General features: G+C 51.9%; 1 protein-coding gene across 2 annotated transcripts in view; it reads left to right on the forward strand.

Moving 5' to 3' along the window:
• Positions 1-274: 274 nt before the first annotated feature.
• The window catches only part of DLGAP4 (DLG associated protein 4), a 178,862-nt gene continuing 158,256 nt past the window's right edge, over positions 275-20,880 (forward strand). The window contains exon 1 of one of the 2 annotated variants that reach the window (XM_059706047.1): positions 275-417. The gene's annotated coding sequence lies outside the window, so the exon portion shown is untranslated. The remainder of the gene's footprint in view (positions 418-20,880) is intronic. The other variant, XM_059706046.1, reaches the window with a different exon arrangement.

Consider the following 20,880-nt stretch of genomic DNA (forward strand, 5'->3'; position numbering starts at 1 on the left):
AACTGCCCTTCCTGTTAGCGACTAAGCTGCGCTGGCTACGGAGACCCTTCCCCTCCCCCAGGGTAGCGGGACATGAGTGGAGGTGAGCGCCAGAAACAGCGCCCGCCCCCCTCCCATCACCAGCCCCAAGCCAGTGGCCGAATCCACGCCTGGTTTTGGGCGCAGCCACGCAGCCCCCTCCCCCGCGCGCTTCTCCCCGCCTCCCCCCACCCCCCCTCCCCGCTGCTCTCGGGGAGCCAGGGCGTGCGGCTCCTCCTCCCGCAGCCGCATCTGGGGCGCCGCGCCGGCCAGAGGAGAGGCATGGGGCGCCCACGGGCCGGGACCGGGGCCTAGGCGGGCGGACCTGCGAGTGGACCGAGAGGCGGCGGCGCAGCGCAGCGGCCAGCGGGCCTAAGGCAGCCGAGGCGCCGGGCGCAGGTGAGGGCGCGGGGGTGGCGCGCGGTGGCCCTGAAACCCTTTCTGAGGCTGGTGCGCCCCGTCCCTCCGCAAGACCCCAACACCTGGTTCTTTTCCAGGATAGACCTCCCTAAGCCGAGGGGTGACACTGGCGCAGAAAAGCCCCCCCTCCCCGCCCCCAGCAGTTTTGTCTGCTGAGCCCCTAATCCGCGGGGGCAGCTCTGCGGCTGGGAAGCCCCCTTCTCTGGGAAGGATCTCCCCAGTCTAGGTCTCCGTGGACCCTCAAATGAGGGGGCGGTGGCGCTGGGGCCCGGAACCCCCTCTCAGGGCCAGACCCCGCCCCCCCTCCCATTCCAGCTCCTATTCCCCCCAACTCCCCATGTCAAGGGACTGCCAAAGCTGGGAAGCCCGGCCCTCGATCTGCAGGGCGGCCAAGGGATGAGGCAGACCCCTCTGCATGGCCCACCACCCTTGGAGCTAAGGAGAGGGAGCCCGGCCAGCGCGGGGCCATTCCTCCATGCAGCCCCGCCGCCTCCATCCCACCGCGGTAGTCCCGGAGCCTGCCCAGCAGGCGTACCCCCTTCCCAAGCTTTTTCCCGGGACCTGGCATCTGGGGAGGGGGCGAGGGCAACCTCCACCCCTCCGGCGCTGCATAGGGCCCCCTCCCCGTTAGGTCCTCAGGAGGCGCCGAACTGACCTGAGCACCTGGACTGGGCGGGAGGGTTGCTCACATGGCTATGGGAGGCCCCCACGTGCGGCTCCCCCGCCCCCCGTGGTAAAAGGGGTTCGCGTTCAGAGCGGATGGCAGGTGGACCAGGTGGCCAGAGAGGACAGCTGGGCCCAGATGTGCCTTCTGAGAGGGGACATGTGCTATCTGGACATGTGATGTCCCCTGGCCTCTTTGGACCAACCTACCTCCTCCGATCCTCCTCCATCCTTACCATTCCTCTCCCTTCTCCCATCCTTCCTCCGCTGCCTGTGCTGCAGCGGGGCTGCCAGGGACTGTTGATGTTATGGGGGAAATGAAATGCCGGAAGGGGTGATGGGTTGGCGAAGGCCAGTTGTTGGGGCGAGAGGGTGAACGAGGGGGCCGGAAGAGGGGAAGCCTCAAGCTCCGAAGGCAGCCCTCATGGGGGAAGGGTTCCTGCACCCCCCTGCCTGCTAGTGGAAATGACAGAGGGGGAGGGGGCTGCAGTCCCCAGCCCAAGGGAGGCTGTGCTGGCCTGCCTCTGCCGCGGCACCTCCCCTCCCCGCCCAGTTCCCTGGGTCCAGGCTCTCTGCCTCTGTGCCTTCACCTGTGGGAGGAGCTATGCTTCTGCCCAGCTGGAGGTTGTATGAGACCATCTCGGAAAGTGGCTGTTGGAGGTGCCCACTTTCTGTCCCACAGAGGGGACTGTGGGCTGCCTGGTCCCAGGGTGGCCCAAGCGGCCTGAGCCAGACGGCTGTGAGCAGCAGAGCTGGGTGCGGCCGCAGAGCTGAGTGGCCGATGGGTGGCTGGAGTGTTGGGAGCCACAACCAGGCCCTGGAGCTGGCTGTTGTCCAGTTAGCAGCAGATGCTGAGTATGTTCCCAGCAGCTCCTGGGGACACTGCTGTGCACATGGGGCAGGTGCGTGTGCACGTGTGCCTGCACTGTGGCAGGGGTGCGCCAGGGCTCCTGGGTCCTCCTGGAGCGAGAGACAGCAGCTCAACTTCTGCCAGTGTGCCTGTGTGTGATGTCCATAGCACCTCCCCTCATTCATCCATCAGAGCCCAGGCTAGGCCTGTGCTGGGTGCTGGGGACATGTGATGGCTGGATGCGGTCCCCACTCTCAAGGAGCCCCTGTTTTGTGTGGGAGGCAGTCTGTGCTGGGCATTCGGGACAGGCATTAGGGCCAGATTAGGGGGAAAGTGTGGGGCAGAGTGGGCCTGGTGGCTGAATTGTGTGGGACCCAGGGCAGCATTGAGAAGGAGCTGCAAGTTTGAGGGCTGTGCCCTGGCTGTGCCTGACAGTGGAGTTGGTGTTTTTGAAGAGGCCATGCAGCACTCGGGAACTAAGGATAAACTGTACTGTAGACCTTTCGAAAGACTCAGTGACATATTGGACGCACCAGGGGCACCCACTGGTATCTTGTTAGGTTCTTGTGTGGTTTATGGGCCATTTGCTTTATAAATGTCAGCATCTCTACATGATGGGAGGCTCTGAGGAATTGTGTTGGGTACTTTATGTGACAGGAAGCAGGTGGTCTCTATCCTTTCATTCATCTGTGATTGATAGATTCATTCATTCACTCAAAAAAACATTAAAAATAGCATTATCTGGCTAAGTACATTTAAACACTTCCACTTAAACATTCTGAAATGTGAATTAATAGAATCGTTTTAAGATATATTTTTTATTGATTTCAGAGAGGAAGGGAGAGGGAGAGAGAGATAGAAACATCAATGATGAGAGGGAATCATTGATTGGCTGCCTCCTGCACGCCCCCTAGTGGGGATCAAGCCTGCAACTCGGGCATGTGCCCTTGACTGGAATCGAACCTGGGACCCTTCAGCCCGCAGGCCAATGCTCTATCCACTGAGCCAAACCGGCTAGGGCTGAATTAATAAAATCTTGAGTGCAGATTTTTTTTTTTTTTTAAGCACACAGAAGATACCAAATAAATGCCTACAGCTCCTAGGATGAAGCTCAGCCTCCTCCCCCACTAGCCACCTGTGTAGCCACATCTTGTACCCCCCTCTCCTCCCTCTTTGGCTCCTGTTCCCCTGACCTGCTTGCAGTTCCTGGGACAGGCCATGTTCCCTCCAGCCTCAGTCTTTGCACGTGCTGGTTCCTCTGCCTGAACATCCCACCCTGACCTGCATTTACCTACTTAACTACTACTCATCATCCAAGTCTCACCTTAGCTATCATTTCCAGAAGAAAACCTTCCTTGATACCCAGGCCGGGTTGTGTCCCTGTCACCACCTTCACAGCCCCTGAGGCCTCTGCCTTCACTTCCCAGTCACCACTCATTATTGGATGCTTCTTGGTGTGGTTAGTGTGGGGAGAGGCAGGGCCACCTCTTCAGGTCATTCCCCTGGCGCTGAGGACCAGTCTTGGTTCTTCCGTCGCCCTCAGTCCATTCGTCTTGGCTAAATAAATGGACGAACATGGTCTGGGCCAGACTAAGTTGAGGGCTTGGGGGTAGGGCAGAAGCCTTGGCCAACCCCAGCTGCCAATGTGACCATTCCCATGGGTCCCTGGCCTTCACCTGGGTCTACAAATCCGGAGGCATTTGGCTGACTTCTGTGAAAGTTATAAGCTCATGGCTTCTAAAATCCCAGTGTGTTTGTGGGACCCCAGATGCTTTAGAACAGTATGGGGGGCCACATGTGGGCAGGACCCTGTGTTTTGGGGAGGAGGTGTCAGTGACCAACTAGTCGGGCATTTATTCCTGCAACGGTTCATTTGCTCACATCATCACCTGCTTACTTGTTCATTTGTTCTTTCATTCACTAGGTCACCAGCTGGTCAACCCTCCATTTCCTAGTCTTCAATTTCTTCTTTAGGCCACCAGGGCTCTCAGTGCCCGGCTGTATGCCAGGCCTGGGGACACAGAGTCAAACCCAGGGGGCCCTGTCCGTAAACTGTAGTCACCTTGCCTGGCCCCTCCCAGTGAAGGAGGCTGGTGCGTCCCAGTGCTGGGAAGGGGCCACGAGTTTGGACCTGTGGAAGTGCTTCCTGGAGGACGGCAGGGGATCTGGAGTGGATTTTGGAGGGTTGGAGGGATTTGGGTCGATGGAGAATGGCGGGGAAGGGCACTGCTGGCTGAGAGGATGGCCTTGGCAAAGGCAGGGAGGCAGCCCAGGGTGAGGCAGGCTTGGGGATGATGGGTCACATGTCCATTTAGGAGGAGGCCCTCCAGAGCCGGCCATAGGGAGACTGGTCATGGAGGAGGACAGTGTGCCATCATGGTGGGCATCCAGTCTGTGCCAGGAACCCTGCTGTTCTGTGCCCCTGGATCTGGGGTGGGGAACCCTTTTTCTGCCAAGGGCCATTGGATATTTATAACATCATTCATGGGCCGTACAAAATTATCAACTTAAAAATTAGCCTGCTTTGTTTGGTCAAACATGTAATGCCTTGGTGGGATCAGGCCAAATGATTCTGCAGGCCTTATATGGCCTGCGGGCCCAATGTTCCCCACCCCCGCCCTGGATGAAGCATGTCCCCTCTCTGGATGCAGTTGACCACCTGAAGGCTTGGACCCAGTGATCTCAGAGGAGCCCTCTGTGTGCCCTGCTGGGGGAGGGAGGGAGCTGACATGGGTCCTGACAGCCCAGGAAGGGAGTCCTCGAGGCCCTGCTCCCCTTTGGGCATGCGAGGGGCTGTCACAGGGCAGGCTTGGTTTGCTCTAGTGGCTTTGGAGGGCTTTGAAGGGCAGCGTGTGTTAGCTTCGGAGGCATGGGTCATCGGGGCTGACGAGGAAGAGACATTCCAACAGAAAGCCCTGTGGGGGGGAGGAGGGTGCAGGGGCTGGCAGGGTGGGAGGGAGTGCCCCCTATGTAAACTCTCCCTGCACCTTTATTGGGAAAGGCTACCACCCAGGAAAGGCTTCCTGTGCGTGGCCCAGGGCAGCCCACCACCCACTTCATCACACTCTTGTGGAGGCCCCTCGAGGACTCACACGACTAGGCTTTCTTTTGTTGTGGTGTATGGTGTGTTCTGCTCCTACACCCCCTCCACGGTGACCCAGGCCAGGACTGAGGCCTGGAGGGTGTGTGCAGCACTCTACAAGTTTGCAGAACAGATTTCATCCCCACATCTTCTAGCTACTCCCAGGGTAGGAATGAAAAGGGATAGTGTCTCCATTTGACAGATGAGGAAACTGAGGCTCGGAGCAGTGGGCGGCTGCCCAAGGTCACTCAGAGGAGGGGGGTTAAACCCGCAGCGCAGGAGCCCCTGCCACTGGGTCCCTGGGGGTGCCAGCGGGCAGGGCCCTCTTGCTCACTGATCATACATCATTTCATGAGCCGATGAGTGGGTCCCTGGATCCCTCTGTGCCGGGTTTCGCAATGCCGCCTCCTCCCTGCCGAGTTGTCTGACGTGGCCTTTTCAAAAACCCAAAATGAATGGAAGCAAATTTTGTTTGGAGAATTTTGCTACACCCTTCACTAGGGCTGGTCGCAAAACCAGGCTTGGGGATCCCTGCTGGTGTTGATGATAATAATAATAACAACAGTGTCCTTGGCTAACATCCATTCATTCAATAGAGCATCATTGACCTGACCATCTGCCAGGATTTGCACATTGCTGGGCCCTTTATTTCGTGAGCGTCAGCTCTCAGCACCTTAAATCCAGCCTCTCCTTTAGTCCCATCACGCCCTACGGATATGATCCCCATTTTGCAGATGCGGTCACTGGGGCACAGAGAGCTGTCGTAAGCTGTCCAAGGCCCACGGGTGGCGAGGTGGCAGCACCAGAATGCAAATCCAAGCCGGTTATGTTTAGGGTCTGGTCTTAGTCCTGGAGATTCTGGAATTCCCACTTGTTCAACAGAAGTGATGGTGGGGCTGGAAGGTGGGCGTCAGGCCCCTGAGAATCAAATGCAGACCCGGATCCCGGCTCGGTGAACCTGGACACACGCTGGAGGTCAGCCTGGCCTGAGAGAGTGGCCTCAGGAGTGTCCCTGCATGTCAGTGGGCACTCGTCGGTGGCCCACCTCCCAGGCCCAGCCCGAGGTCCCGGTGGGGATTTTAGAAAGAGGAGAGCTGTGGCCTCTCCCAGCTCCTCTCCTCACCCACAGTTCTGGCAGCTGGCCCATCGTGCAGGCTTCCTGGCGGGGGGAAGGGGAGGTGACATGGGTGCTGAGAAGTGACCACGCCTGCAGTACAGAGGGAGAACCAAATGCTTGGTCTCTGGAACCATTCTGTGAAGGGACAGACCACACACACACACACACACGCACACGCACACGCACACACACGCACACACAGCAGCCCCAGGACCCAGCCACGGGAACGCGGTGGTTGTCTTCCCTCCCTCAGTGAAGAAGTCTGCGCAGGAGCCCGTCTCGGAGTTTGCTTCAGAAATGGCTAAAGCGACCTTTGGTGTGTGAAGGGTCATCTTTAAAAAATACATCATGTGGGCAGGTTCTGTCTTTGGTAGTAGAAATGGGGCAGGCATCCTGGAGTATAAATAAACCACAGCACCCTGTATCGAGTACCTGCTGTGTACCTAACACCGTGCACACAACAGGGGCTCAGAACCACACCCAGCAAGGTGCTTGTGACTGTGCAGGGCTGAGGGGTGCTCTGTGCCACCAGGTACCAGGGCTGGGGAGCGAGAACTTGACCTCTGGGTCCGGGTGTTTTTCTTTCTGTCGTGACAGATGAGCCGGCACTGAGGGAGGTGGTCCCAGGAGATGGGGACTGGAAGGAGGGTGGTGAACTGGTTTGCTGCTGTGTCCCCGACTGAGTGTCAGCATCTCTCTGGGCATCCTGGTCTCCATCTATTTGTTGGGGTGCTGGGGTTAGGTCTCCAGGGTGACTCTAGCGGGGAATGGAGCTGGGCTTCTGTCTGGGTGGTGCAGGGAGCCCTCGTGGTCCTCACCCCTGACCCTCTGCCTGGCCTCCCACCTCTCCCTGTCCCCCCAGCCCTAGCCAGAGGGAGGGAGCCTTTCCTTCCGCCCACTGCAGGCTGACTGCGTGACGTGACGCAGCAACCCAGGGCTCTGGAGCGCAGCTTGGAGACGGGATTCGGGTTTGCTAAAGACAGGGGAAGAAAGGTTCTTCCCACCACCCCCAGCTGCCTGCCTGCTGCCTCCCTCCCCGGGCTGCTGCCAAGCCCTGGCACCTCCTCGGCTCTGCCAGATCCACTTGGGTGGTGGGAGACTCAGGGTTGAGGCTCAGCTGAACGGGGCCCAAGTTCTAGTCTCAGCGCGCCGGGCCTCGCTGTGTGACCCTGGCATGGCTGCCTGCCTTTTCTGGGCACGGTGTCCCGTGAGCGATGGGCTTCGGGATTCTGAGCCGACGGGGCAGCTGTGCGGTGGTGGCTCTGAGGGGGTTACCTGTGACTGCTGTTGGAGGGACAGGGCTGTAGTCCAGACATGGGATTGGGGTTAGCTCCAGGGCCCTGGCCCGCATGTGCTCTCCATGTGTGCACCTGCAGTGAGGGAGCAAGGTGCTGGGATCATCCTCATCTGCTATCTGGGAAACAGGCTGTACACTGGTGGGTGCTGGAGTGAGGATTTGAACTCAGGTCTGTGTGACTCAGGCATCCAGGTGGGAAAGCAGGCCCCAGAGAGGTCTGTGAGCCTCCCCGTTCTCTCTCTGGGTCTCGGTTTCCCCATCTGTGCAGTAGGTGTGGAGTGAGGGGTTGTGGCTGCCCCTGCCCATCTCTGGGCCCTCACTGGCTCTGCTGGGAATTTTCTGAGCCTCTCACCGACCTCCAGCTCCCATCCTCAAAGCCAAGGTGTGAAGGCAGGCGAGAAGGTGTCAGCATCTCACGCCTGCCTCTCCTCTGGGGAACCTGCCACCTTTGGGGTGTGAGAGATTCCTGGAGGACTGGGACTGTGTGAGGCCTTCCAGGGACAGCTGGGCCGGGCAGAGGCTGGTTGGCTCTGGGTAGCCTGTGGTCTTGGCTGCCGTGAGGCCAGGCCCTCTGCCTGTCTATGCATCTGACCCTGTGTATCTGGTTCACCAGGGACTCTGGGCGAGTGCAGCGTGGACAGGGAGGTAGGGCCGCCCTGGGCCCTTTCCCACCCCTGTTTGTGTATGTGTGTGTGGAGGAGGGGTGTATTTGTGCATGTGTGTGTGGTTGTGTGTTATGTGTATATGGCATGAGGTATATGTATATGTGGGGAGTGTGTATTTGTATGTGGTATTAGTGGTATGTGTGTGGTGTATGTGTTTATGTGTACATGTGGTATATATTTGGTGTGTATATGTGTGTATGTAGTGTGTATATATCTGATATGTGTGGGTATGTATGTTTGTATGTGTGGGGGTATGTGGTATATATGTGGTACATGTATGTTTATGTGTATGTGTGGTGTATGTATTTGTGTATGTGGTGTGGGGGGGTATGTGTGTTTATATGTGTGTAGGTGGGGGTGTACATGGTATGTGTATGGGTATGTGTGTATGTGGGAAGTGGGAGGCATGTGTGTTTATATGTGTGTATGTGACATTGCCCCCACTGAGGCCAGGCCTTTTGTAGACTGTCAGATCCTCTCAACACTGGGAGGCAGATATTATCATTACCTTCCCTTTCTCTCTTTCTAAGTATCATTCAACAAACACGTAGGTGACTGCTGTGGGTCTAGAGCCGGTGCTGGGCATAGCTCAGTGAACGAGCCCCTGGTGCCTGTGAAGCCACAAGCCTCTGGGGAGGCTGGCAGTCATGCCATAAACACTAAGGATGACTGTAAACCCACCTCAGTGACAGCTGTTGCCACCACTGGGAAGTACAGACCTGACCAGCCGGGGGCCGGGGAAGGCTGCCCCAGGAGGGGACCCTGGAGCTGAGACATGAGAGTGAGAAGGAGCTAGCTGGGTGGAACAGCCTGGCCGAGGGCCTGGGCTGGGGTGGCCTAGGGAGTGTGAGGGTCTGAGCCTGCAGAGAGGAGGAGGGGCTGGGCCTGAGGAGGACCCAGGCTGCGGGGCTACAGATGGGCTGCTGATGCGTGAGGAAACGGAGGCTCAGAGGCGCGGCAGCCTGCCCAGGTGGGCTGGGGTCCTGGCTGAATGTGGATCTGCTCACCGAGGGGTTTCTGGAGGGCCCGCCCTGGCTGTGGCTGCAGAGGCCTTGGCCATCACTGGGTCCAACTCAGGGCATTTAAGCGACTTGCCTGGGCTCCTGCAGCGAGTCAGTGTGGAGATGGGCTCCTCTTCACAGCCTCTCAGCTCTCCCTGCGCGGTGCTTCCCCTGAAAGAACTGGAGCCCCAGAAGGTTCCAGAGCAGGCAGACTCCCAGCGCTCTCCTGGCCGGTCACGCCCAAGCCTTCCCGGCACTGGCTGGGAGGGTTAGCTGTCTGCCTGCCTGCGGAGCCAACTGACCTCTGCTGATCAGTGTGTCGCCAAACTCTGCTGATGCTGGATAGGCAGGGGCCAGGGCAGTGGGCAGCCTGGAGTGGGACGGTGGTGGGCAGGGGCACCTCACGGCCAGCAGCCCTGAAGCGCCAGGAACCACTGGCCAGGGTGGGTTTGATAAATGACAAGGCCATTCCTGGGGGCTGATGGGGAGGCAGCGTTGTGCCTGCAGCCCTTGGGGTGGGTCTGGGGTTTGGCTACAAAGCAGAAATTGGGTTCCTTCCCACCCACCTCCCCCTCTCAGGTGTCTCTTGGCTTCAGTTTTTATACCCTCTACATGCAGGCAAAGTGACTGATACAGAAACCACACCTGACCCCTCCACACCCTGTCATGGCCCAGAGCCTGGAACAGTTGATGCCTCTGTCACCTGCCTCGGTGTATTCCTGCAGCCCACCCTGCCCCCATCATGCCCTCACCTGCAGCTCAGCTGAATGACTTGGGACTCCCAGGGCACACCATGTCTCTGGCCCCAGCCTCTGCATTTACTGTTCCCTGTGACTGGAAAGGCCTTCCTCAAAGTCTTCGCTCAATAATTCCTATTTGCTATTTACTACTGAGCTCAGCCTCCGCTCCCCCCCGCGCCCCCAGGAGATCTGCCCTCTCATCCCACGGAGTCACCTCGCCCAGACTCCAGAGGCCCACTGTGAGGTCCACTTAGTGTCTGCTCCGCCACTAGGCAGGGGCCCCTCCAGGCAGGACCAGGCTGAGGCCTAGCACACAGTGGGTACACAGCTCACGAGTGTCTGCTGAGCCCAGTGGCTAGAGTACAGCACGTGCCCCTCCAGTTCCTTTCCCACAGAGGGCCGGGTCACGTGGCAGGTGTCTCAGACAAGAGCCAGGTTGACGTCCCATTGTGGCCCCTCATTCCTTCCCTCCCAGGCCCATCTGGGGTGCCGTGAGGTGCTCAGGGGCTGAGCAAGTGGGAAGTTGGCTGGTTGGTTACCTTATTTTAGCTTGTGGGCCCACCAGAGCTTTTTTTTTTTTTTTTTGCCAATCTGAGAAGCCAGCTGTTGGAAAGGAATATATTTCTCCTTCTTTAGGCCCCTGAAATTTTGGGGTCTGTTTGTCACTTCAGCCTAGTCCACACTGACTAATACAAATATCAGCTATGTGCCAGGCATTGTCCTAGGCACTGGGAATAGTAATATTCACCTCTTGAAGGGCTGCTGTGAGAATCTAATGCAAACTAGTATGTGAAGGCCTTTAGCTTTGTGTGGCACAGGGTAAGCTCTGTGGGTCAGACGAGTTATTTCCGGTCTGCTCTTCTGTCTGAAACAGAGAAGCCGAGGTTGGGAGAGAGGACCCCTGGACAGACGGGGGGCCGCCAGTGGAAGCAGCCCCAGCCTGGGTCACGGTGCAGCTCCCCCTCCGGAGCCCTGGCCGCTCCCTCCGTCTCCCCATCTCAAGGCTCACCTTCTGTGTTCGTTACCTATTGATGCATAACCAATTACCCCAGAACTGAGCGGCTTAAACAGAAATGGGCATTTAGATCTCTTTCTCACACACGCACAGTCTATCTCCAGAAGCCGCTTTGAGGGAATCCGGCTCAGACTCGTCATCGATAGGGTGATGGGAGCGATGCTGGCGGTTTCAGTGAGGTCTGGGCCAGACCTGGGCGTCATCCGTCTCCCCAGCACCCCCAGTGACTCTGGGCCCAGGTGAGGCACGAAGAGGGGGCGTGACACTCCTAAGGTCACTCTGAGACCAGCCTGGCGCCCTCAGGACCCACACTCTTACCCACTGCTCCGTCCTGCCCAGGGTCAGAGCGGGCGAGGGTGGGGAGGGCAGGCTCCCGCCCTGTGGGGTTTCGGTGCCTGTGTAAAAATGCGGTGTTAATAGCAGTGAGTATTTATGTGCAGCCATCTTAATGCACACGTTTGTTTCTGGTTCTGTTTTTAATCGAAAGAGCAAACTGAGCGGGAAGGTGGCCACTGCCTCCGTCCCAAGGGCCCCGGGAGGCTTTTTGGAGCCACAGGCCGACCGCCCTAGAGTGGCCACCGCAGGAGGAAGTGAGCCGACTCGGAGGGTTGGCCCGAGTTGAGTCCTGGCTCTCCTCACCAGCTGAGTGGCCTTGAGCAGATCACAGAAACCTCTTTGAGCCTCAGTTTCCCCATCTGTCCCCATGGGAGAACAGTGTCACTGCCTGCCTTGGAGGCTTGGTGTGAGGGTTCAGTGAGGTTCTGTGTGTTAAAGTACCTAGGACAGGGCCCAGCACATAGGAGGTGCTCAAGAAAAAGCAGCTACTGTTGTTATGCTCTGTCATGAGCCCCTCAAAACACACGCACACACACACGCACACGCACACACACACTGGAGCCCTCTGGTGTCCCCTCCCCCAGGCCCTCCTCTGTGTCCCCTCCCTCCTCGCTGGCCTGGTTTGTGCATGGCCCACATTCAAGGTGGCAGCTTTTCAGTGGGAGACCAGGCAGTGGGAATCCTTTGGGAAGCCCACCCAGGCCCACCCCTGACCTGGGCCTGAGGGGGGGTGGACTCCTTCTGCCAGGGCCAGTGGCTGTGGGCCTGTCTGCAGGTGCTCCCCAAACTGCAGGCCTGCCATCCTCCCCCACTCTCTCCCTGTGTGTCCTGCATTGGGGAGCAGATATATTTAGACGAAATACTTTGTTCTGTACCAATTCCACCTCTACTGTGCTTCTGGCTGAGGGAGGCAGGGCCTGTGAGCAGTCTGCCCTGTACCTGGAGTCTGGGCGGCCTCGGGAGCTCTGGGGGCTGCTGCCGGGGGACAGGGCATGCTGATCCGAGGGGTTCCAGGTCTTCCTCTCCGCCTCCCTGTCCCCTAGGCCCACAGCTCTCTGACCTTTGGCCTCCAAGTCACAGTTACGCTCAGTCCTCCACTGCCCTGTCAACACTCAGCACACGTTCTCCTGTGTGGAGTCAGTGGTCACACGTGGACTCCTGTCTGCTGTGGCCAGGCCCTGGCTGGACTCTGGGGACTTGGAGATGAGGAATGAGGGCCTCCCAGGTGGCCACATCCTGGCCTGGGAGAGGGAGCACAGGCCACCAGGACAACATCAAGACACCTGTGATGATAGCAGGGAGCCCTGGGACAAGGGACACCAAGCTGGGGCCGTGGTCAGGGAAGGTTTCTTGGAGGATGGTGTGGTCCAAGCTGAGACCTTTAGGTTAAGTGGGAGTGAGCCAACACTAGAGACAGAGGAGGCACTCCTGGCCAAGGGAACAGCGTGTGCAAAGGCCACATGTTAGCAAGCACATGGCTGCACTTGGGAAAGTGGAGCAGGGAGGTGGGCAGGGACCGGATCTCACTGAGCCCTGAGTGTCGGGCTGGGGGTCTTGTTCCCCAACTCCCTCCCCTACCCTGGCACTGGAGAACCTGGGAGACCTTCCACAGCAGGGCAGCGGCCAAGTCGTGTGAGCAGGCAGGGCTGCCAGGCAGTGGCTCTACCTGCTGCCCGCCGGGCTTGCTCCGCTCCCACGGCAGATGCGCGGTGCCCAGCTTGGTCGGGTGGGAGTCAGAAATAGCTCACACGTGCTCAGCGCTTGGTGAGGCAGCTCCCCCTCCCCCGCCTCAGAGCATTCATCTGCACCGAGTCAAGGACAGCTCAGTGCCTGCGAGCTGGGTGACCTTCCCCCTCCGTTTATTAATATACCGCCCACTGGGGCTGCAGGCAGAACTGGGAGAGTGTGTGGGTGCTGGGAAGGTACAGACAGGGGTCCCCCAGGAAGGGAGATGCTGAAGGGCTGCTGGAAAAGGATACCTGCCCGCCAGAGTACTGCCCAGCCAGATAAACCCCAAGGTGCAAAAATGAGTGTAAATTCCCTGTAACCCACCTCCCTCTGGTGACCACCAGTAACATTTTGATGTCAGTCTTCCAGAAGTCTAAGTCGGTCTGCCCTGGCAGATGGATTCATTCATTCATTCATTCATTCATTCATTCATCGAATATTTGTTGAGTGCTCACTCCATGCCAAGCCCTGTGGCAGGCAGAGGGGACATGGCTCTGAGCGAAACAGACACTCCCCTGTTCTTAAGGAACTCAAAAAACAGGAAAACCAGCAATGAGGCCGACAGGGGAGGGTCGCAGGATCTATGAGCACAAATGAGAGGTCCCAGCCCAGACTGGGGGGTCAGGAAGCCTTCCTGGAGGAGGTGACACTGTGCTGAGGGATGAGAAGTTGCCCTAGCAAAGAGGAGCTGGGGACAATCATTCCTGGTGGAGAGAATGGCAGATGTGCAGGCCCTGTGGTGTGAGGGCAGTGGTGTTTTCAGGGAAGAGAAAGGAAGAAGGGGTGGCTGGAGTGTTGAGGTGAGGAAGGAGGACAAAGTGAAGCATGAGGGGATGGTGGGGACCATACCATGTGGAGCTCATGGGTTAGGGCAGTGGTTCTCAACCTTCTGGCCCTTTAAATACAGTTCCTCATGTTGTGACCCAACCATAAAATTATTTTCATTGCTACTTCATAACTGTAATGTTGCTAGTGTTATGAATCGTAATGTAAATATCTGATATGCAGGATGGTCTTAGGTGATCCCTGTGAAAGGGTCGTTCGACCGCCAAAGGGGTCATGACCCACAGGTTGAGCACCGCTGGGTTAGGGGGTTTACATGAAAACATGGGCTCTGCTTCATGAACACAAGGCCTGGGTTCAAATCCAACTCAGACACTTAAGCCGGCCAACTCCACGCAAGTTACCTAAATTCTCTGTGCCTCAGTTTTCTCATCTGTAAAGTGGGGCCAGGAATGGTCCCTACCTTCTGAGAATGAAAAAATATAATTTTGAAGTCATCTGTAGATGAAGTGCATATGTGCTGATGATATTTTTTATTTTAAATATATTTTATTGATCTTTTACAGAGAGGAAGGGAGAGAGATAGAGAGTTAGAAACATCGATGAGAGAGAAACATCGATCAGCTGCCTCCACATCTCCCACTGGGGATGTGCCCGCAACCCAGGTGCATGCCCTTGACCGGAATCGAACCTGGGACCTCTCAGTCCACAGGCCGACGCTCTATCCACTGAGCCAAACCGGTTTTGGCTATGTGCTGATGATTTTACATAAATCAGGTCATATTAGTCCTGTTCATCTATAGCTACTTTTCCCCTTGATATTGGCCATCTTTCTGAGTCAGTGGCTACAGAGTATCATTATACTTAAAATGTTGTTGTGTAACGTGTTGTAGAATGCATTAATTTCAATTGTATAGTATAGCTTGATTAATACATTCATATATGTGTGTGAATGTCGTGTGTGTGTGTAAAACACCTATAACCACTACTCAAATCAAGATATAAGATATTTCCAGCTCCCCCAGAAGGCTCTGTCATGTCTTTTCCCAGTTAACTCCCCACCCTTTACCCCTAGAGGTAACCAATATTCTGACTTCTAAAACCATAACTTAATCTTGCCTGTTTTGGACCTTCAGATCAATGGGGCCATGGAGGATGCCTCTTTTGTGTCTGGCTTCTTGTGCTCATCCCTTTGTCTATGAGGTTCATCCACGTCGTTCGTTGGGTGGGCTGGTAGTTTATTCTATCATGTCTCTGCCTAGTCTTCCACTGAGTGAATATTTCCTACTGTATCCACTTTCAAACAGCCCCTCCCACAGAGAGTTCCAGGTGCTCCACAGTCTCACTAGCACGCTGGTAGCTGCGGGGGGCTCCACTGTGCAGTCATTTCTAATAGCTGTGGAGCCTGGCTATGCAGTCAGACCACCTCAAACCAGCTTCCACATGACGTTTAGGCTGTTGCCAACATTTACATGACTTAAAAAAGTTAAAAAAACAAAAAACAAAGATGAAGCAATGAAATAAAAATTAAAAAATAAAATAATGGAAGCCACCTAGATGTCCTTCAATAGATGAATGAATAAATAAATTGAGGCACATCCATCTAATGGAATATTTATTATTCAGCAATAAAAAGAAATGAGCTATCAAGCCACAAAAAGACATGGAGGAGCCTTAAACACAATTACTAAGTGAAAGGAGCCTGTCTGAAAAGATTACATACTGTCTGATTCCAACTATATGACATTCTGGAAGATGTAAAACGATGAGAGACAGGAAAAAGATCAGTAAGGTTGCCAGGGAAGGGAAGGAGGGAGAGATGAGTAGTTGGAGCAAGAGGATTTTAGGGCAGTGAAACTCTTCTGTTTGATACTGAAGTACATGACATTATACATTTGTCAAAACTCATAGAACTTTACAATACGAAGAGTCAACCCTATGAGTAAACTGTGGACTTTAGATAATAATAATGTACCAATATTGGTTCATCAATTGTAGCAAAATATACCACACTAATGCAAGATGTTACTAATAGGGGAAATGGTTAGGGGTACGTAGAAGGCATATATGGGGGAATTCTTGTACTTTCTGCTCTTTTTTTTTCTGTGAATTTCACATTGCTCTAAAAAATAAAGCTTATTGCCCTAGCCAGTTTCGCTCAGTGGATAGAGCATTGGCCTGTGGACACAAGGGTCCTGGGTTCGGTTCCGGTCAAGGGCACATGCCCGGGTTTCGGGCTCAATCCCCAGTAGAGAGCGCATGCAGGAGGCAGCCAATCAATGATTCTCTCTCATCATTGATGTTTCTATCTCTCTCTCCCTCTCCCTTCCTCTCTGAAATCAATAAAAATATTTTTAAATTAAAAATAAAGCTTATTAATTTAAAAATAAATAATAAAAGTAAAATGTAAAAGTATTAAGAAGGAAAAAGAGGAAAACAGCCATCACTGGAGACGGTCGTGCTGGAAACCTGTCCCGTTGCCTGTTCTCCCGGGGGTGGTTTTCTTCGTGGTGGGATGACACGCCAGGCACGTTTGTGTCTTCATTCCGTTCCCTCTGTCCCTGCTCATTCTTGTGGTGGAAGCGCATCCCCAAATTACTTGAAACTCTCCCTGAACATCATGTTTAGTGGCTCCCTAAAGTGGAAGGAGATTTAAATTCTGATGATGGGATTGGAGCCATTGTGTTTGGAGGAAAAAAATGGAGCTTGATAAAGTGATGTTATTGTGGCGTCTTGGAATATGAGTGTTACATTTTAGGAGAAATGATTTAGCATTACAGCATCTTACTTGATACCAATTGCATCTTAGAATCTCAGTACAGTGATCTTCAAGTGACAGAATGAGGCGTATTTACATTCTGGAAATAAATGATTATGGGTCTTTGAACAGATGAGACTTAACATTTCAAGACTCAAAAGAATTTCTGAACCTCTAAGTTGAAAAAACAGTCAAGGTATTCGCCCGCCTGGTGTTGCTCACTGGTTGGAGCGTCAGCCCGTGGGTTCGATGCCTGGTCAAGGGCAGATACCTGGGTTGCAGGTTCACGCCCCGCCCCCGATTGGGGCCTGTGTGGGGTGCAACCTCCCTCGCTCCCTTCCACTCTCTCTGAAAAACAATGGAAGACGTATCCTCAGGTGAGGTTTAACAATAACAACAAAAACCAGTCAAGGTATTTGAGTTTAATCTCTTTTTTTCCTAGTGTAACTTATCCCTCCCCTCCCCCCCCCTTTTTAAAAGCTTTTACTGAGGGGTAATTGCCATACAATAAATCACAAATATTTAAAGTGTTCAAATTGATAGGCTTTGACAAACGCACCTGTGGAACCATCACCGCAATCAAGATAATGAGCAGATCCATCACAACCAAAGGTTTTTTCCACGACCCTCGGAAATCCTCCCTCTCGCTCCTCTTCCACCCCTTCCCCCCGCCCATTCTCTTGCCCCTCCCCTCCCCAGGCAAGCATTCATTGTGTTCCTAGAATTCTATATAAATGGAAACTTACATACTCTTTTTGTTTGGCTGCTTTCACTCAGCATAATTATTTGGAGGTTCATCCATGTTGTAACATGTATCAGTAGTTCGCGCTTTTTTTTTATTGCTGAGTAGTATACCATTGTATGGATTTGCCACAGGTTATTCATTTACTTGATGGATTTTGGGGTTTGTTTCCAGTTGGGGCTATTACAAATAAAGCTTCTATGAATGTGTGTGTACAAGTCTTTGTATGAACATATGCTTGTATTTCTCATGGGAAAATTCCTAGGAGAATGACTGGACAATATAGTAGGTGTATTCTTAACTTTTTATGAAACTGCCAAGGTATTTTCCAAAGTGGGTGTACCCTTTTAAATTCCCGCTAGCTGTGAAGGAACATTCCAGCTCCTCCGCATTCTCGCCAACACTTGGCATAGTCTTTCTAAGTTAAGCATTCTAATAGATGTGATATCTCATTGTGGTGTTAATTTGCAGATCCTTAATGACCAATGGTGTTGAGCATCTTTTCGTGCGCTTATTTGCCACTTATGTATCCTCTTCGGTGAAGTGTCTCTTCAAATATTTTGCCTATTTTTAAATTGGATTGTTTTCTTATCATTGAGTTTGGAGGGCTCTTTTTGTATTCTGGATACAAGTCCTGTAAAGGATCTATGTTTTGCAAAGATTTCCTCCTCACCCCCTGTCTGTGGCTTGTCTTTTCATTTCTTTAAGAGTGTCTTTCAGGGCACAATCATTTTTAACTTTGATGAAGTGCCAGTTATAAATTTGTTCTTTTTTGGATTGTGTTTGGTGGTGTTGTATGTAAGACATCTTTACCTAACCCAAGATCATAAAGGCTTAGTCTGTGTTTTCTTCTTGAAGAGAAATTTTAGGTTTCATATTAGAACTATGATCCATTTTGAGTTCGTTTTTATAAATAGTGTAAGGCATGGATTAGATTTCACTTTTTGCTTATAATTATTCATTTATTCCAGCACCGTTTGTTGAAAAAAAACAACTGGGTTTACTGCATTGTCTGTGTTCCTTCATCAAAAATCAATTGTTCATATGTGTGTGGGTCTATTTCTGGACTCTCTTCTGTTCCATCAATCAATTTGTCTATCTTTATACCAGTATCAAATCACACTATTTTGCTCCAACTTTGTTCTTCTTTTTCAAAGTTGTTTTGACTATTATAAGTCCTTTGCATTTCCACATGAATTTTAGAATTCACTTATCAATTTCTACAAAACTGCCTGTTGAGATTTTGATTGAGATCGATTTCAGTCACTAGGTCAATTTTGGGAGAAAGAACAGTTTAACAATATCGAGTCTCCTAACCCACAAGGAAGGTATCTCAATTTATTTAGGTGGGTTTTTTGTTTGTTTTTTGTTGTTGTTGTTGTTTTTTAATCCTCACCCGAGGATATTTTCCTGTTGATTTCAGAGAGAGTGGAAGAGAAAGGAAAGACAGAGAGAAACACATTGATTGGTTGCCTCCTGCACATGCCCTGACCAGGGCCCTGGCCGGGGAGGAGCCTGCAACCGAGGTACATGCCCTTGACTGGAATCGAGCCCAGGACCCCTCGGTCCACAAACCGACGTTCTATCCACTGAGCCAAACCGGCTAGGGCTTAGGTGTTTTTTAAAAACATCTCCAGCAGTAGTAATTTAGTTTCCCGTATTTGGGTCTTTCACATCTTTTGTCATATTTATTCCTAAGTATTTCATATTTTTGATGCTATTATAAAAAGTATTTTTAAGTTTTAATTTTTTTATTATCTTATGTAATATATAGAAATAAAATTGCTCTGGCAGGGTAGCTCAGTCCGTTAGAGCATTGTCCCAATGCAACTAGGTTGTGGGTTCAATCCCTGGTCAGGGCACATACAACAATCAACCAATGAATGCATAAATAAGTGGAACAAGTCAATGTTTCTCTCTCTCTCTCTCTCTCTCTCTCTCTCTCTCTCTCTGTCTCTCTCTCTCTCTCTTCCTCTCTCCCTTCCTCTCTCTCTAAAATCAATCAATAAAAATTTAAAAAATTTAAAAAATTGATTTTGCATATTGATCATGTATCCTGTATGTTGGTAAACTTATTAGTTATAACATTTTGTGTGTGGATTCTATTGGATTTTTCTATGTAGGTGAGCATGTCATCTACAAATAAAGATAGTTGTTTTTTAAAATATATCTTTATTGAGTTCAGAGAGGGAGAGAGAAAGGGAGAGAGAGAGAGAGAGAGAGAGAGAGAGAGAGAGAGAGAGAGAGAAACATCAATGATGTAAGAGAATCACTGATCAGCTGCCTCCTGCATGCCTTCTATTGGGGATCGAGCCTGCAACCCGGATATGTGCCCCGACCGGGAATCGAACCTCTGACCTCATGGTTCATAGGTAGATGCTCAACCACTGAACATGCCAGCTGGGCTAAAGATAGTTTTATTTATTTCCAGCCTGGATGCCTTTTGTTTCATTTTCTTGCCTAATTGCCTTGGCAGGAACCTCCAGGGCAATGTTGAATAGAACTGGTGAGTGGACATCGTGTCTTGATCCTGACCGCAGAGGGAAAGCGCTCAGTCTTTTACCATAGAGCATGATGTCAGCTGTGGGTTTTCCCTTTTAGTCTTAGCTAGCATTTTTTAAAAATCCAGAATGAATGTTGGATTTTTGTCAAATGCTTTTCCTGTGTCTTTTGGGATGATCACATGGTTTTTATCTTTGATCTCTTAGTATAATTAATTAGATTGATTGATTCTCAAATGTTAACTAACCCTGCACCACTAGCATGAGCCCATTTGGCCTTTTAATATACTATTGTCGAATTAGATATGCTAACATTTCTTTTAGTATTTTGGCATTTATGTTCATGAGGGATCATAGCAGTTTTCATTTATTAAATTTGTCTGGTTATGGTATCAGGACCCCATAAAATGAGGTGGGAGGTATTTCCTTTCTTCAATCTTTTATCAGAGTGTGTGTAGAATTAGTATTATTTCTTCCAAATGTTTGATAGAATTTCCAGTGAAGCCATCTGAGTGGTGAGTTTTCTCTGTGGGAAAGTTTTATCTACAAATTCAATTTCTTGAATAAATAGAGGACTATTTAGGTTATCTGTAGCCTTTTGATGAGCTGTGGTAATTTGTATCTTTAAGGAATTTATCCCTTTTATCTACATTGTCAAATTTATTGGCATAAAGTTGTTCATAATATATCTGTTATCCCTTTTAAAAAAAATAACAGCTTTATTGACATATAATTTACATATCATACAGTTTACCTATTTGAAGTGTACAAATTGGTGGTTTTTAATACCATTGTACACAGAGTTGTACAACCATCACCACATCAATTTCAGACCACTTTCATCACTTCCCTGCAAAAACCCATTCTTATTAGCAGCCACTCCCGGGTCTCTTACCCACTCCCCTATCCTCAGCCCTAAGCAACCACTAATCTATTTTCTGTCTTTAGAGTTGATTATTCTGGATATTTCATATACACAGAATCATACAATGTATGGCCTTTGGTGACTGGCTTTTTCCTCTTAGCTTAATGTTTCCAAAGTTCATAGAAATTGTAGCGTGTAACAGTACTTCATTCCTTTTCATTGCTGAATGGCACTCCATCGTATTAATCCACATTTTTTCTATCCACCCATCAATTTAAAAACATTTGGGTTGGCCCAGA

Source organism: Myotis daubentonii, chromosome 8 (genome assembly GCF_963259705.1).
Source record: "Myotis daubentonii chromosome 8, mMyoDau2.1, whole genome shotgun sequence".
NCBI classification, from domain to species: domain Eukaryota; kingdom Metazoa; phylum Chordata; class Mammalia; order Chiroptera; family Vespertilionidae; genus Myotis; species Myotis daubentonii.